Below are 18584 nucleotides of genomic sequence, written 5' to 3'. Positions count from 1 at the left end.
AACTAATTAGAAGGGACAAGTGGCTTTCACAAACTATTTGATTGCTGCCTCACCCGCTGAGTTTCTCCAACAATTCTGTCTGTTAGATTTTTCCAGCATCTGCAGTTCTTTCCTCAATGGCAGGTTTTCAGTCACCAATGATGTCCACTCTAACTGGCCAGGCCAGACTAGTCTTGATATGGTGGTCAACATCAAAACCCCAATGAAACAATACAAGCAGAAAATTGTCATCAAATAATTGTGGCAATAATAAAGGAGGGTAAGAAATTGACGAATATTCAATCAGGAAAATAAAAATAACACATGCTTGGGATAAGGGAGCATTGGGTAAGGCATTTTTGTGTGGTTGGAGGTTGAGTTGGCAAGGCACAGTGGGAAGGGCCTGTGGTGAAAGACTAGATGGCAGAAGGGTGGATGCAGTGGTGAGGGGTAGGGAAACTCAATTGATATAGTGCATTCAGAAAGTATTCGACCCCTTCACTTTTTCCACATTTTGTTACGTTACACCCTCTTTTATTACTTCAATGCAACATAAGGAATTTATGTTGGAAGAAACTGCAGATCCTGGTTTACACCGAAGATAGACACAAAGATAGACTGTCAGGGTCCTTGGACGGAGTTGAGAGAGGAGGTATGGGAACAGATGTTGCATCTCCTGCGGTTGCAGGGGTAAGCACCTGGGGAATGGGTGTTTTGGGTGGGAAGGGATGAATTAACCAGGGAGCTGCTTAGGGAACAGTCTCTGCGGAAAGCGGAAAGGGGTGGAGATGTGACTTGTGGTGGGATCCCGTTGGAGGTGGTGAAAATGTTGGAGGATTATGTGCTGTTGCGACTGGGGGGAGGGGGAGCAAGAGCTGAGCTGCAAGGTACTGAGGAGACCTTTGTGAGCGTCTCATCTATGAGGGAAGATAGGAACCCCCGTTCCCTAAAGAAAGGGGACATCTGGGGTGCCCTGGTGTGGAACACAATCAATCAATCAATCAATCAACCTTTATTGTCATCTTGCAAGCAACAGTTGTACAGTGCAAAATGAAAAGACGTTTCCTAGGGAATAGCGGAGCATCACACATGAAATTTAAAACATTTCACACATAATACTAAAAACAAACCAGTCCCTGATGGAACAGTATAAATAGTTAAAAGCAGGTAAAACACAACGTTAAAATACAATAAACCAATCATAAAATGTCCGTGGCAGCTGGTTTGAGTGGCCAGTGCCAGTTATTAAAGTGGCCAGTGCCAGTTATTAAAGTGTCCGTGCCAGCCGCAGAATCAAGTGACTGTGAGTACAGAGTGACTGTTTAGCAGCCTCACAGCCTGTGGTAGGAAGCTGTGTAGCAGTCTTGTAGTCCGGGCTTTGATGCTTCGATATCTCTTGCCTGATGGCAGGAGATCCAGGTGTATGTGGAGGGGGTGCAGTTTGTCCTTAGCAATTCTCTGAGCTTTTCACCTCATCTCATCTTGGGCCCTGAAGAATGAGGACATCTGGGGTGTCCTGGTGTGGAACACCTCATCTTGGGCCCTGAAGAATGAGGACATCTGGGGTGCCCTGGTGTGGAACACCTCATCTTGGGCCTTGAAGAATGAGGACATCTGGGGTGCCCTGGTGTGGAACACCTCATCTTGGGCAGTGAAGAATGAGGACATCTGGCGTGTCCTGGTGTGGAACACCTCATCTTGGGCCCTGAAGAATGAGGACATCTGGGGTGCCCTGGTGTGGAACACCTCATCTTGGGCCTTGAAGAATGAGGACATCTGGGGTGCCCTGGTGTGGAACACCTCATCTTGGGCCTTGAAGAATGAGGACATCTGGGGTGCCCTGGTGTGGAACACCTCATCTTGGGCAGTGAAGAATGAGGACATCTGGGGTGTCCTGGTGTGGAACACCTCATCTTGGGCCCTGAAGAATGAGGACATCTGGGGTGTCCTGGTGTGGAACACCTCATCTTGGGCCCTGAAGAATGAGGACATCTGGGGTGCCCTGGTGTGGAACAGAATGGTGACCAGATCCAGGGACAATGTCCATGGGAGCGGCGGCGTGATGACGCAGGCGGCGTGATGACGCAAGCGACGCGATGACGTCATGGCGGCGTGCCCCTGCAGCGGTTTAAAGCTGTGCAGGAAACCCCGTGCAGCGCCAACGCCCGGTGCAGTCGCTGCCGCGTCCGCCCGTCGGTGAGTGAGTGACGGGATGATATATAAATATATATAAATATATGTATATATGTGTGTGTGTGTATTACATGTAAACCCTTGCCCCAGCGGGGGGCCGGGTCGTGTCCGGCCGGGCGCCGCGGCTTCACACGGCGTCTGGGCCTCGGTTTCCTGGCCCCGGGCTCTGGTTTCGGTTTAAGACGGGGTTGGGCGCGGCCGGGCGGGGAGGCAGCGGGCCCGGGTGCGGTGCTGCAATGCGGGGGGGCCGTGGCCGCAGCCCCGGGATGGCGGACGGGGTCGGGTCGGGCGGGCGGCGGCTGCTACAGCCTGGGCGGGGCAGGGCGGCTCTTCGACCTCACTGCCGTAGCGGAGAGGCAGCAAACCTCTCTCCCCTCGTCTCCCCCACCCCCCCCCCCTCCCCGTGTCTCCCCCCCCCTCTCCCCGTGTCGCCTCTCCCCGTGTCGGCCCCCCCCCCTCTCCCCGTGGCTCCCCCCTCTCCCCGTGTCGCCTCCCCCCCTCTCCCCGTGTCGCCTCCCCCCCTCTCCCCGTGTCGCCTCCCCCCCTCTCCCCGTGTCTCCCCCCCTCCCCGTGTATCCCCCCCTCCCCGTGTCTACCCCCCCTCTCCCCGTGTCTCCCCCCCTCTCCCCGTGTCTCCCCCCCCTCTCCCCGTGTCTCCCCCCCTCTCCCCGTGTCTCCCCCCCTCTCCCCGTGTCTCCCCCCTCTCCCCGTGTCTCCTCTCCCCGTCTCCCCCCTCTCCCTGTTACCCTCCAACCCCTGTGTCTCCCCCCCTCTCCCTGTGTCTCCCCCCCTCTCCCTGTGTCTCCCCCCCTCTCCCTGTGTCTCCCCCCCTCTCCCTGTGTCTCCCCCCCCTCTCCCTGTGTCTCCCCCCCCTCTCCCTGTGTCTCCCCCCCCCCTCCCTGTGTCTCCCCCCCCTCTCCCTGTGTCTCCCCCCCTCTCCCTGTGTCTCCCCCCCCTCTCCCTGTGTCTCCCCCCCCCTCTCCCTGTGTCTCCCCCCCTCTCCCTGTGTCTCCCCCCTCTCCCTGTGTCTCCCCCCCCTCTCCCTGTGTCTCCCCCCCCTCTCCCTGTGTCTCCCCCCCTCTCCCTGTGTCTCCCCCCCTCTCCCTGTCCCTGTGTCTCCCCCCCCCTCTCCCTGTTACCCTCCAACCCCCCCTCTCCCTGTGTCTTCCCCCCCCTCTCCCTGTTACCCTCCAACCCCCCCCTTGCCCTCTCCCTGTGTCCCCCCCTCTCCCAATGCTGCAGTCTGTAGGCGTTTTCCTCCCTGAGCTTGCAGCTGATACCAGCAGCAACCTAGCTCTGGGGACAATGTCACTGTCCTCCAGCCACTGCCATTTCACAAACGGGTTTCCTGTTTTAAGGTCGCTCCTGTATTACAAGGAATCGAAGAGGAAGTTAGTGCGATGCAACTGGGTGCTATTTTGTCCTTTTGGGTTCTGCATACTCCAGTGCAATCACAACTGGGCTTTGAACAAATAGCTTTTTGTAGTGAAGATGTTACTTGTAGGCTTTTTTTGGTAATATGTGTAGGTTGTGATCCAAATATTTCTTGTCTGTTTTGGGGCATACAGAAAAATGCTGATCCTTTTATTGAAATGTTCCAACTGGCCTTTTTCAGGTTTGCATTTAAATGCTGTTTGTTTTAAAGTGATCGTGATCTTTATTATATTGATCAATTGGAAACAGCACTTTTCAAAGTGGATTCTATGTTCCACTGATTAAAGTGTACTGTGTCTCTTTGATAGATATACATTTTAACTTTTGTAGCTGAAATTCAATGTTACTGGGGTATTTAATACCAAGGAACTTGTAGCATTCCCTTGTTACTGATTCAGATGTGAATAATATTTTCAAGAATTGTGAAATTGTCAAAAATGCATTAATCTGTCATTACTCGCTGGGTGCTATTGAATCACTCCTAGCTTGAATCACTCCTATCTGGTCTGACTAGGAATTGAATCATAGGTTGTTTTACTTAAATCTATATATTCATAAGTTTAGTAATAAATTGAAGGCGTGGGATTATAGTATAGCTAATATTGAAGTAACTGGAAATCAGTATGATGTTTCAAATTAATCTGGTTTGTTTTATTTTATTTTTAAGCATTCGTATTGAAAAAGATGTAATTGGCTTCTAAGTATCTTTACTTCCATTTGTATGAATTTGGTGGGTGCTTCCAGTTTTCTAAAAGTTGGGAGATGAGGGGCTATTTTTGCTGGTTGTATAAACGTTGTCAAAAATGACAACTTGTAGAGCCGAATGAAATGCTTCACCTACCCTCATTGGGAGTAGGACACAAATAGCTAAATGCCAATTTTGACATCTTAAAATTGGAGGTTGGAGCAATTGTAATGTACCTTCTGGCAAATGGATTAGTGTATGGCAATCAAAAATCTGTTGAAATTGATTACAACATTAATGCTGCATCAAGCTTTTTGTTAAAGACTGGATCATTAAAGGAGGCTTCTTGGTTTACCTTGGCTAATATCACTTCCTTGATTGTGTCAGGCAATTTGATTTTTCTTCCTTCCCTTCCCCCTGAAAAAAAATCATATACTTTAATTTTCCAAAACATGAAATTAAACAAAAAAGGTATAAACTGAGCTACTTTCTTTAGTTTACCCATTTTGAAAATTTTCGTTTGGATCTTCAGGACCACCTTACTTTAGATTGAAGATGGGAACCCTACCATTGTTATCTTGAGATATTTTTTCTGGCTCGGTGAACAGTGCAGTGCCTCAGTTATTGCACTTTGTAACATGTATAAAAATGTAACATTGCTGTGTTCTTCAAGTGTCACTTCCTGTGAGGAGACTTTGCACTTGTGTGCTGTGGTTAGTAGCCTTCAGTGTGATTAGTTATAAGGTTGCATCAGCATTTCTTGGATCACTACTGGCCTGGTTTTTGAGCTATAAAACAATTTCTGTATCTAGTCAAATTTTATTGCTATCTGAATTTGTTTCATACTTGCTTGTTTTCAACTATTAGCAGTGGTAATACATGTAAAATTGCAGATAAAATCTCATGCTGCTTTCTAATGCTATTCAAGCAATTGATCATAAAATACAAGGCAGCATCAGGGGTAGAAAACCCATCCCACACATAGACCAGTATATTTCTAAGGAACATTTATGGCTAAGGTACCCATGCATTATATTGGCACCAGGAAATGAACTGTCATACTCTCAACTCCATATTTGTGATTTTTGCAGAACATAATAGCCCTGGACCAAAACATTGTTCGTAGTAGCCTGACTGATATTATATTGTGAATTATTTATTTTCCTTCCTTTATTGGTTCAGGAATTTAAATGCACAAATGACTCCTTTTTGTTTAGATTGACCATTGTGCTCTAAAGCTGTAACCATGTCCAAATACAAACCATTTTCACATGCTTCTTTACTTGTATGTCATACTAGACCAAGTGGGTCCCATGTTCACACGGGAGGGCTGGTCCCCCAATGCAATATTCCACTTCTCCACCAATTCCAATATTTGTGGCCAGTGGGGGGGGCTTTCTGGAGCGCCACTATCAATGTTGTGGGCTGAAGAGACTGGTTTCCAGAGGGCTAGTATGGACATTGTGGGCCAAATGGTTTATTGGGCTGGCAGCTCAGTCACTCAGGCCTGGTGGGCTGAAAGCTCAGTCACTCAGGCCTGGTGGGCTGGCAGCTCAGTCACTCAGGCCTGGTGGGCTGGCAGCTCAGTCACTCAGGCCTGGTGGGCTGGCAGCTCAGTCACTCAGGCCTGGTGGACTGGCAGCTCAGTCACTCAGGCCTGGTGGGCTGGCAGCTCAGTCACAGGCCTGGTGGGCTGGCAGGTCAGTCACTCAGGCCTGGTGGGCTGGCAGCTCAGTCACTCAGGCCTGGTGAGCTGGCAGCTCTGTCACTCAGGCCTGGTGGACTGGCAGCTCAGAAACTGCCAGAAATTCTGCCCAAAACAGGTGAGATGAGAGGCTCTGTGTGATAGAGAAGGGGGAGAGGGTGGAGAATCAATTTTAGACATTTTTCATCTATTCTGCAGATCACAGCGATGGAGGAAAGTCTATCCTGGCCTGGATCTCACAGGGTGCCAATGAAGGGAGGGAGAAAAATACTGGGGTGAGGTTTAATACTTGCAGGGGGAATACTTGCTGATGGGCCGAAGGGACTCCTGGGCTAGTACAGGCCTGATGGGCCAAAGAGGCTCTTAAAAAAAGAAAAAAAAGAGTGAAATCTCAGTGAAAGGCACTTTCCCTGACCTGGCACGGGCCTTTTGTGCCAAAATGCTCTTCCTGGGCTAATATGAGCATTTTGGGCAAAAGGGACTGGTTTCTCAGATAATAGGGGCCATGTGGGCCGAAATGAGTGGTTTCAGGCAGGCCAAACAACTCATTTCATTTGCATTGCCATTTCAGTTTCAAGCACAGGGTTGGCCAAACAACTCATTTTATTAAGGGCTAACAAATCATTTATTGCAAGTACATTGCGGACTCACAGTTCAGTTGACTCACAGCAGAAGCACAGTTGTGGCCTCTACCTTGCGATCTTCCAGAGTGACTGACTCGCGTCCAGGCATCCAGGGTTTTATAGTCCTGTCTCCCCTCCCGGAAGGGCCGTTACCATCATCATGGTGATTGACAGGCAGGGAGGACCAATCAGCTGGTCTCAAGATTTTTTAATCTTGAGGACTGAGTAAGATGTCCAAAAATCATAGTGATATAGGGTAACGTTTTTTCTAAAATCAATATACAGCGCAGACAGGAAGTGGTCAAGATGAGACTTTTAGTTATATAGATATTGTCTGTGGCAAGGCCTGCTGTAAATCTGATTCAAGTTGCAAAAGGTCCTTGGTTGCCTGAAACGTTTCGATATTGACTGAGATGAGTTTCCTGCCCTCACTCATGAACAATCTTGCATATGCCGAGTGCTGTGATTTCGCGCCTATTTTGGGAAATTTTATTTCATGTGGAACTATCTTTTATGAATGGGAAAATTGTTCATCTTCATATTCTGCAGGAACATGTGGAAAAAATTTGGGATGAGAAATAAAAACAGTGGCCATTGTGCTCTGACACCATTTAATTAGATAGTGACTGATCCTTGGTGCTTCTTTCATGCACTAACTTTGTAATTCCTTGACTCTACATCAAAAAAACTATAGACCAATTACTGAGGTGTGATAATGGGTTGCATAGATGAAAATCTAAATGGCAAACATCACATATATCAATAACAACCCACTATTCAATGTCTGAAGAAGGGTTTCGGCCCGAGACGTTGCCTATTTCCTTTGCTCTATAGATGCTGCCTCACCCGCTGAGTTTCTCCAGCACTTTTGTCTACCAACTATTCAATGGTTCTGTTTGTGATGAATTCTGTTTTGTACTATGCAAAAGAACTGTTTTTAAATTTGCACAAACGTTTGAAGTGTCTGATGGTGGGCTGATCCAGAAGATTTAATGCATGCGTTCCATGGTTGTTTGGATTTGGACTGGCTTATAGAGACCTGGTGTAGTGGTGAAGGATTTTACTCTGGCTGGAAACCAGTGGGATTCTGTTGGGACCTTTTATTTGTGATAGAAACCTAGACATAGAAACATAGAAAACAGTTGCAGGAGTAGACCATTCGGCCCTTCGAGCCGAATATGATCCTGTCTGATCATCCAAAATCAGTACCCCGGTCTGGCTTTTTCCCCATATCCCTTTATTCCCTTAGCCCTGAGAACTAAATCTAACTCTTGAACGTCCAGTGTATTGGCCTCCACTGCCATCTGCACCAGAGAATTCCACAGATTCACAACTCTGGGTGAAAAAGTTTTTCCTCATCTCAGTCCTAAATGCCCTATCCCTTATTCTTAAACTATGACCCCTGGTTCTGGACTCTCCCAACATGGGGACCATTTTTATACATTTTGGTTTCACCATGTAGAAATTACAGCTGTGTTTATACATCGTCTCCCCCCCCCCCATTTCAGGGCACCATAATGTTCGTGACACATGCGTTCACAGGTGTTTGTAATTGCTCAGGTGTGTTTAAATGCCTTCTTAATGCAGGTATAAGGGAGTTCTCAACACCTAGTATTTCCTCCAGTCTTCCATCACCTTTGGAAACTTCTATTGCTGTTTATCAACATGAGGACCAAATTTGTGCCAATGAAAGTCAAAGAAGCCATTATGAGACTGACAAACAAGAATAAAACTGTTCGAGACATCAGCCAAACCTTAGGTTTACCAAAATAAACTGTTTGGAACATCATTAAGAAGAAAGAGCACTGGTGAGCTTCCTAATCACAAAGGGACTGGCAGGCCAAGGGAGACCTCCACAGCTGATGCCAGAAGAATTCTCTCTATAATAAAGAAAAATCCCCAAACACCTGTCTGACAGATCAGAAGCACTTCAGGAGTCGGGTGTGGATTTGTCAATGACCACTGTCCACAGAAGACTTCATGAAATACAGAGGCTACACTGCAAGATGCAAACCACTGGTTAGCCACAAAAATAGGATGGCTAGGTTACAGTTTGCCAAGAAGTACTTAAACGAACAATCACGGTTCTGGAAAAAGGTCTTGTGGACTGATTACAATTAAATTGTTTCAGAGTGATGGCAAGAGCAAAGCATGGAGGAGAGAAGGAACTGCCCAAGATCCAAAGCATACCACCTCATCTGTGAAACACAGTGGTGGGGGTGTTATGGCCTGGGCATGTATGGCTGCTGAAGGTACTGGCTCACTTGTCTTCATTGACGATAAAACGGCTGATGGTAGTAGCATAATGAATTCTGAAGTGTATAGACACATCTTATCTGCTCAAGTTCAAATAAATGCCTCAAAACTCATTGGCTGGCAGTTCATTCTACAGCAAGACAATGATCCCAAACATACTGCTAAAGCAACAAAGGAGTTTTTCAAAGCTAAAAAATGGTCAATTCTTGAGTAGCCAAGTCAATCACCCGATCTGAACCCAATTGAGCATGCCTTGTATAAGCTGAAGAGAAAACTGAAGGGGACTAACTCCCAGAACAAGCATAAGCTAAAGATGGCTGCAATACAGGCCTGGCAGAGCATCACCAGAGAAGGCACCCAGCAACTGGTGATGTTCATGAATCGCAGACTTCAAGCAGTCATTGCATGCATAGGATATGAAACAAAATACTAAACATGACTACTTTACATGACATTGCTGTGTCATGTGAACATTATGAAGACTTGAAATGGGGGGGGGGGGGGGGGGGGGGGGGGTGAACTATGTATAAACACTGCTGTCATTTCTACTCGGTGAAACCAAAATGTATAAAAATAGCCTTTAAAATCTGACGATGTGCACTTTAACCACATGTGATTTTTTTTAATTTAATACAAATCTCAAATTGTGGAGTACAGAGGCAAATAAATAAATGATGAGTCTTTGTCCCAAACGTTAGGGTGGGCACGGTAGATCAACAATAGAAATAAATAGCAGATGGAGTTTGATCCAAGCAAATGTGACAATGGCAATTCAGGAAGTATGGGGAAAGTATAGTTATTTGCAAGATCCTTAACAGTATTAAGGTACAGAATGACCATGGGGTCCAACTCGATGGCTCCCTGAAAGTGGGAACACAAGCAGAGTGGTAGAATAGTCTTATGCTATGATTGCTTTCAATGGTCGGGGCATTGAGTATAACAGTCAAGAAGTCATGTTGTAGTTTTATATAACTTTGGTAGTCTGCATGTGGAGTGTTGGGTGCAGTTCTGGTTGCGCCTTTGGGAGAGGGATGTGGAGGGTGCAGAGGAACTTTACCAGAATGTTACCTAGTTTTGAGGATATTGACTAAGGAGAGTTTAGATAAACTTGGATTGTTTTCTTTGGAAAGTCAGAGGTTGAGGGGACACCCGGCAGTATATAACATTAAGAGGCAGTATGAAAATGTCAAGGACTAGAGGTCGTGGTATTGATTTTAGATGATCAGCCATGATCATATTGAATGGCTCGAAGGGCCAAATGGCCTACTGCACCTATTTTCTATGTTTCTATGAAGGCGAGAAAGGCAAAGTTTAAAGATGTATAGGGCAAGTGTTTGGGGGGGGGGGGGGGATGTGTGCCTGGAATGCACTGCTGGTGGAGGCAGATAAAATAGTGGCATTGAGGCGTTTGATAGTAGAATAGAATAGAATAGTTTCTTTATTGTCATTGTAACATGAACCATGTACAACGAAATTGTAAAATGTCAGCCAGTCAGTGCACCATTCAAACATTTCTAAAAGCTAACGATACATACAAGGTAAAATATTTAAAAGGTAGTAGCCATTTAGCTTAACTCAGTATGTTATAACTATAACCAGTTACCTTTAAATTTTATCTGCCTGTAATTATGTGGGTGGGATTTATACGTAGTCTGAGGCATGTTTGCGGCTGGGATTCTCGCACAGACTCCCAAGGAGTTTAGTTTGAAGAAGATCGGGGAAGAGACAGTTTTTGACCATGCATGAGCATGACCACGAGTATGATTAAAATGTGCTTATTCTAGTATGAATTATCTTACTGTTTGCACTACTACAATAAAGAAACTATTAATCAAGAGATTGTTTTTGGAAGATTTATCTTTCGACGGCATTGAATGTCTCGTGGAAAGCTCATGGGTGTGTATTAATTAACTTCTGATCCTCGGTCATCGATAAAGTGACTATCGAGGACTAAATCCTTGAGACGATGTGAAATCTGTCACTACATAGAGGTACATGGAAATCAAGTTCAAGCGAGTTTATTGTCATGTGTCCCTGTATAGGACAATGAAATTCTTGCTTTGCTTCAGCACACAGAAAATAGTAGGCATTTACTACAAAACAGATAAGTGTGTCCATATACCATGATATAAATATATACACACATGAATAAATAAACTGATAAAGTGCAAATAACAGAAAATGGTTATTAATAATCAGAGTTTTGTCCGAGCCAGGTTTAATAGCCTGATGGCTGTGGGGAAGTAGCTATTCCTGAACCTGGTTGTTGCAGTCTTCAGGCTCCTGTACCTTCTACCTGAAGGTAGCAGGGAGATGAGTGTGTGGCCAGGATGGTGTGGGTCTTTGATGATACTGCCAGCCTTTTTGAGGTATTGTATTGTATTGTATATCTTTATTGTTATTTTCCTGAGTACTCACATACCCAGAGGAAACAAAAAAACGTTACTCAAACCAGTGTCCATTCAGTGTGCAGTAAAAAATAAATAGAAATAAAAATACATATATCATGAACAAGTTTAACACTACTCTCAACTAAACATCAACAGGCGTTCCGATCGGCAGCGGCACGGCAGTGGCTCTGTCCAGGTTGGTGGTTGGTGCGTGATACTTTGGCAGGGGGCAAAGTCCGTTTAACAGTCTTATAGCCTGCGGGAAGAAGCTGAGGAGCATCCTGCTGGTTTTGCAGCTAATGCTCCTGTACCTCTTCCCAGATGGCAGGATGGAGAATATGTGATGCGATGGGTGGTAGGGGTCTTTGATGATGGAGATCGCTCTGTTGATACATCTCTTCCTGTATATGTCCAGCAAGAAAGGGAGTGGAGCACCAATAATCCTGCTGGCGGTCTTCACAATCCTGTCAAGTTGGTGCCGTTCGTACGCCTTGCAGCTCCCGAACCAGGAAGTGATGCCGTTGGTTAATGTGCTCTCGATTGTCCCCCTATAAAAAGTTTGTAGATGTGTAGTGGGGAGACCTGCTTTACGTAGTCTTCGGAGAGGGGTAGCGACTGCGATAAATCCCCTCGATGGAAGGAAGGTCAGAGCCGATGATGGACTGGGCAGTGTTTACTACTTTTTGTAGTCTTTTCCTCTCCAGGGCGCTCAAATTACCGAACCAAGCCACGATGCAACCGGTCAGCATGCTCTCTACTGTGCACCTGTAGAAGTTAGAGAGAGTCTTCCTTGACAAACCGACTCTCCGTAATCTTCTCAGGAAGTAGAGGTGCTGATGAGCTTTCTTGATAATTGCATTAGTGTTCTCGGACCAGGAAAGATCTTCAGAGATGTGCGCGCCCATATGCAGGGAATGTAGTGATATGGTTCAGTCACAGGAGATTGACTTGTCAATGTTCGATTTCTACATTGTAGGCCGAAGGACCTGTTCCTGAGCTATTATATTGATGACCAACAAGTGAGGCGTTGAATGGATGATTGTTGTAGGAAGGAACTGCAGATGCTGGTTTAAACTGAAGATAGACACAAAATGCCAGAGTAACTCAGCGGGACAGGCAGCACCTCGGATAGAAGGAATGGGTGACGTTTCGGGTCTTGAACGTCTCGAAACGTCACCCATTCCTTCTATCCAGTGATGCTGCCTGTTCTGCTGAGTTACTGCAGCATTTTCTGTCTACATTGTACAGATGATCTTGGCAGATTTAAAAAAAAATACGAATCACTAATTTTGTACAAACTGTTTTGCATTTAGGTTGAAGTAAATTGTCAAATATATTAGGCTTTGGCGATGCTCAACACTGCGCTCTTATCATTGACTATTTTTCCAAGCAAAGCTGAGTATAAAATATTTAATAACACATCTGAATTTTACTACGAAGTCTACTAAAAAATTATATATATATTAATAATAATAATAATAATACAACTAACACCATATTTGCTGTAAAGAAATTAGTAATTGTGTACAATAATGGTTGTATTAGGATTTGGATAGAAGGAATGGGTGACGTTGTATTGTAAATAACTGGGGTCCCAACACTGAGCCTTGGAGTTAGAAACAGCACCAATACTATGTTTAAATTTGCTGTTGTTGGATGAATGATGGGTAATGAGTCAGCATAGGAGGGAGATCCGTAAACTGGTTGAGTGGTGCCAGAGCAATCTGCTCTCAATGTTAACATGACCAGAGGAGGGCTTGTTGACTTAAAGGAAGGGAAAGTAGAGGGACTATTCACCCCATCTTTTTTTTGTCGTCGAGTCAGCAATGGAGCTCTTCAAGTTCCTTGGCATGCACATCCCTGATAATCCATCCTAGTCCAACATACTTGCAAAAAGACAATTACACTCACCAATGCCTCTACTTCCTCAGAAGTGCACATATTAAGCAGTTTCTTCACAACCCATTGTTTTAGTTTTGAAAGACCCAAGAATGAATAATGCAGAAAGTGATAGACATTGCCTGGACCATTACAGGGATTGATCTCCCCAAAGGGATCGACAAGTCAGCTAATACCAGAGACCCCACACCAACCTGGCTCCACTCTCATCTCGTTGCCCCCAACAGAAAGGTAAAACCAAGAACCATTACCTCAAGGTTCAAGATCAGCTTCTTCCCATCAAGCTCTTGATCCATCCTGCACAATTCAGTACAGAACTACGATGGAGTTTGAAATACATTCAATTATTATAACTGATCATTTTTGTGTTGTTTTTAAATGTGCCTATAAGGATGTAGCAAGTAACAATTTCATTGCAAGACCTGGCGCTGCCTGACCTGCTGAGTTATTGCAACACTGTCTTTTTTTACAAACATGCATTTGCGGTTCTTTGTGTCTACAGGACTTCATTGTTTCAGGTCACAGTGCATATGACAAATTATACATTCTTGAATTCTGCATTGAGCAAGAAAGGTTGGCATCACTTGCTACATAACAGCCTGCACTTTAAATCTTATTGCTTGGGCACAATCATATAGGGCAGGCCAAGTTGCACTGCCAAGAAGCAACAAAAGAGAAATTGTTGTGCACAGTTCGCCCAATGCACGTACTTGGAGGGCTCAATCATGCTACTCCAGGGAGTGGCATAGATTCAGGCCCTCAACCAAATTACATCAGGTCTGATTTTCCCATTTGAACCATGCCCCCAACTTCGCCCAAATCCTAATACAACCATTTTTGTACACAATTACTAATTTCTTTACAGCAAATATGGTGTTAGTTGTATTATTATTATTAATATATATATAATTTTTTAGTAGACTTCGTAGTAAAATTCAGATGTGTTATTAAATATTTTATACTCAGCTTTGCTTGGAAAAATAGTCAATAATAAGAGCGCAAAGTGTTGAGCATCGCCAAAGCCTAATATATTTGACAGTTTACTTCAACCTAAATGCAAAACAGTTTGTACAAAATTAGTGATTCGTATTTTTTTTTAAATCTGCCAAGATCAGTAACTCAGCAGAACAGGCAGCATCACTGGATAGAAGGAATGGGTGACGTTTCGAGACGTTCAAGACCCGAAACGTCACCCATTCCTTCTATCCGAGGTGCTGCCTGTCCCGCTGAGTTACTCTGGCATTTTGTGTCTATCTTCAGTTTAAACCAGCATCTGCAGTTCCTTCCTACAACAATCATCCATTCAACGCCTCACTTGTTGGTCATCAATATAATAGCTCAGGAACAGGTCCTTCGGCCTACAATGTAGAAATCGAACATTGACAAGTCAATCTCCTGTGACTGATCCATATCACTCCATTCCCTGCATATGGGCATGCACATCTCTGAAGATCTTTCCTGGTCCGAGAACACTAATGCAATTATCAAGAAAGCTCATCAGCACCTCTACTTCCTGAGAAGATTACGGAGAGTCGGTTTGTCAAGGAAGACTCTCTCTAACTTCTACAGGTGCACAGTAGAGAGCATGCTGACCGGTTGCATCGTGGCTTGGTTCGGCAATTTGAGCGCCCTGGAGAGGAAAAGACGACAAAAAGTAGTAAACACTGCCCCAGTCCATCATCGGCTCTGACCTTCCTTCCATCGAGGGGAAAAAGCATAGCCTTTTCACTCCTTTAAATCTGGCATGTTAGTCAGATTGTATCTCTGAACAATTTCCCTTAGCTTTTTGTTTCCCTGAGCTATAAAACATTTGAATAGGTCTATTATAAACTGGAAAATGTATCAAATACACAAGAGTTGTTTTTGTTAATGAGGTTTGCTAAATTAAAGTGCAAGGTGCCAGTCTGTAGGCTTTCAAGAAGGTGAGTTAGTAAAGGACATCAAGTATGAAGCATTGTAGGTACACAAAATTGCTGGAGAAACTCAGCGGGTGCAGCAGCATCTATGGAGCGAAGGAAATAGGCGACGTTTCGGGCCGAAACCCTTCTTCAGACCGAAACCCTTCTTCAGACTAGACATGAAGCATTGTTGATTGGTTCTACAACTTTGAGCTCCCCAATGTTGATTTTGAGTTTAAAGTAATTATTGCTGCTCATCTTGACTTGGAAATAATTGAGAGCATGTGATGAGGATTTTGGGACTGCATCCACAGATAGTGGGTAAAACTTGGCAAATTAAAAACCTGGCAGTGAAAAGATGCGTTTGTGTACCAAGGTGAACTATTTAGACCGTGAAAGATTTGCAAATGTGAAATAGAGGAATAAGGGTGCTCTTATACATAAAGTTGGGCAGGTACACTAGAATATTGGCCTTTAATGAACCAAGGTTGGGGCTTATAAATGGAATTTGTGTACAGGATATTGATGTGGTTGGGCTTGGAGTAGGGTGTACAGTCTTGGTTCCATTTATGAAAGAACATGCTGGCATTGGAGGCAGCCCAAAAAAATAGATTTGGACTAATTCTTGTAATGAAGGTTGTCTGATCACAAATGTTTTAATGTTGGTTCTATATTAAGTTGAGAAAAAGTTAATATTATTGAAATGCAAGATTTAAAAGGGGCATAACAGGGTAGATGTCAATTCTTCCATGAGTGGTAGCATCCCAAAGAGGACTGAGTTAAGGGCCTGTCCCACTGTACGAGGTAATTCAAGAGCTCTCCCGAGTTAAAAAAAAAAAATCAAACTCGTGGCGAGTACATAGCGTGGATGTCTCGTAGCGGCTCGTAATGCTAATGGCAGGTACTCGGGAAATGCGGTAACTCGTGACATTTTTTCAGCACTGTGAAAAATGCCCACGAGAGCCCCGAGCACCTACGAACGGCTATTACCGTAATTCTCAGAGTTCGAATCAGGGGAAACTCGGGAGAGTTTTTGAATTACCTCGTACAGTGGGACAGGCCCTTGACAAGGTTAAGAGATGGTCATTTAAAAGTGAGGTGTGTAGGAAATTTTAAAGTTCTAAAATCCTCTACCCCTCTGAAAGTTGTGGAGGCTAAATTGTTGGGGGTGTTTAAAAGGGAAACAAGCTTAAGTAAGTTATTAAAATCAGAAAATGAGTGCTATGGAAGCGAGTATCTGTGATATTGAATGGCAGGACTAGCTGGGGAGGGGTTGAGTGATCTACTTTGACAGTCATCCATGAATTGAATAGACTACCTGCTCTACCTGATGCAAAGCTTGCAAATTTGAATAATACTGATACAATGTAGTGCATTTTAAGGAAATCTGGATTAATAATGGATTGCTATATTTTCTAACAGTGACTTCACTAGTTTTTTCAGCAAAGGGCTTCAGCTAAGTTCTGATTGGCATATGTGAACTGAAACACTGCTGACTGTTGCTAAAATTGTGATTTGTAAATGCTAAAGCTTGCAATGAATGTAAAATTAAAATGTATGCCATGATGTCTAAGAATCTTAGAATGTTGGTCGAGAAGGCCACCTGCATTGAATATTAACTTTTTTTACTGTTGGCAACCTAAACTGAAGACACTTGCAATTTCAATACCTAAAATCTAACTATACAGCTGTACTTTAACTTGCTCCAAAATTTAATACAAATGTAGCCAGATAGGTTTGATTGCGGGGAAAACACAAGACCTTTGTGGTCAGACTATTTTGTCCCTTTTGGTACCCTAGTCACAAACAGTCTGACCTTGTTTGCCCCACAAGTCTGGTAATCCCTTGGATTTTAATTTAAAAATTCCTGAATCTGAAATCCTTCCAGGTCCTTGCATTGGCCATCTCTAAGCTTTGCCTGCTGTAACTCCAAAATACTTTGCTCAAAAGTGGCCTGGTGCGTTTACCTCTCCTTAAACTGTTTGCTGAACAGCTGCCTTGCCTACTGGTAAACTTTTCTCCCTTTGGGTTCATTTGGATTTTGACTGCAATCAGTCAAGTTTTAACACTACAGTGGAGAATTTTGGAACATTGTTGTTGTGAAGGCACAATGTAAAATAAATCGTTACTCTGTGCAGAAAATTGCCCTGTCAGCTCTTGCCTAGCAACATTGAGGGAAGCAGTTATGTTTTTATCTCTGGCCTTTGTCCAACCATCTGCCTATCAAACCCTCGCCTCACCTGCATCCACTTACCACTTTGCCCTGCGTTGCCCCCACCTCTTTCAGCTTTCTCCTCCCTATTACAATCAGTCTGAAGAAGTGTCAGGACACAAAGTTCTTTTGGGTGGGACCCTATCTACATTCTCTGGAGGTGCTGCCTGACCTGAGTTACTCCAGAACTTTGTCTTTTTTGTAAACCAGCATCTGCAGTTCCGTGCCTACCTCTAGTTTTGAGAAAATGCTGTTTGTACCTGGTTGGAAATGGATTATAGATATCACTTTAGGTAATGCCAATCAACAGCTGTAGTGAAATTGACCATGAGCTGTATTTGAGGTGCTGTGTAATGTAACTTGCAATGTTATCCACCTAATTGGTTAATAGAGCAAGGAATAGGCATGGGGTTATTTTATGTTGAAGCATGTGCAAAGTTAAATGCACTAGTAACTGCATCCATTGATATTTTTAGGGTTGCGTAGTTAGTAGCAATGTTACAAAATTTTGAGATTTAAAAAATCAAGTCTTTAATTTATCCCATCAGATAAAGCATAAAAAGAAGTTTAATTTGACACCTAATTCACTTTCATATATTCAGTATTAAAAAAGTTATGGCCATTTTCATACTCGGAAATTGGCATCTTGTCCCCTATTGCTTTTTTATTGACTTAACACGAAAGCTGTGATCGAGAACATTTTAAAGCCCATAACTTTCTTAAAATTTAAGAGAACTGAAAGATATTTTCAGTTATTATAGATTGAAGCATTCTGAAACAAATATGAAACAATCCTACTTAGATGACTTGAAATTAAAGCATATAGTTAGTTAGTTACCTAATTGTAACTAATTACCAAATTCAATTACTAGATCTAAACATCTATCCATTTCTTAAGAATAGATTAACATTTTTAAATAGCCTAAGTGCCCAAATAACATTCACACAATAATTCACAATTTAACATAATTTTTAAATCTCATTGTCGTTAGGCCAAATGGAAGGAATTTAATGTTTAATACCTGTAAATTAATGGCCATTTAAATCAGCTTGCGAGTGGGATTTTCTGGAACGGGACCATTTGGAACGTTGAGGTTGCGGTGAATTTAGTCCCCCATATCGGCAGCAAATACACTGCCGGTTCTTCGGGGGGGGGGGGGGGGGAATCCCCGTTTCGCAACTTAATGTGAATTAAATACATCTTAAGAAACACTTTTATACATAAAAATAAACTACTTTCTTTTACCTGTCCCCTCCATAAAATCTGTCCCCGTTGTTGGCATTGACGGCTTCAGAAGCTGATTTTAAAA

General features: G+C 43.8%; 1 protein-coding gene across 5 annotated transcripts in view; it reads left to right on the top strand.

Annotated features, from left to right (window-relative positions):
* Positions 1-18584, top strand: part of cdc42 (cell division cycle 42) — a 38227-nt gene that overhangs the window by 4026 nt on the left and 15617 nt on the right. For 2 of the 5 annotated variants that reach the window (XM_033048485.1, XM_033048490.1), the window contains exon 1: positions 2084-2175. The exons of 1 other annotated variant lie outside the window; for it this stretch is intronic. The gene's annotated coding sequence lies outside the window, so the exon portion shown is untranslated. Of the gene's footprint in view, positions 1-2070; positions 2184-18584 lie in introns of those variants that run through there. 2 more of the 5 variants (XM_033048488.1, XM_033048486.1) reach the window with 2 other exon arrangements.

This window comes from Amblyraja radiata, chromosome 31, assembly GCF_010909765.2.
Source record: "Amblyraja radiata isolate CabotCenter1 chromosome 31, sAmbRad1.1.pri, whole genome shotgun sequence".
NCBI lineage: Eukaryota > Metazoa > Chordata > Chondrichthyes > Rajiformes > Rajidae > Amblyraja > Amblyraja radiata.
This window is presented reverse-complemented; position numbering and strand designations above follow the sequence as displayed.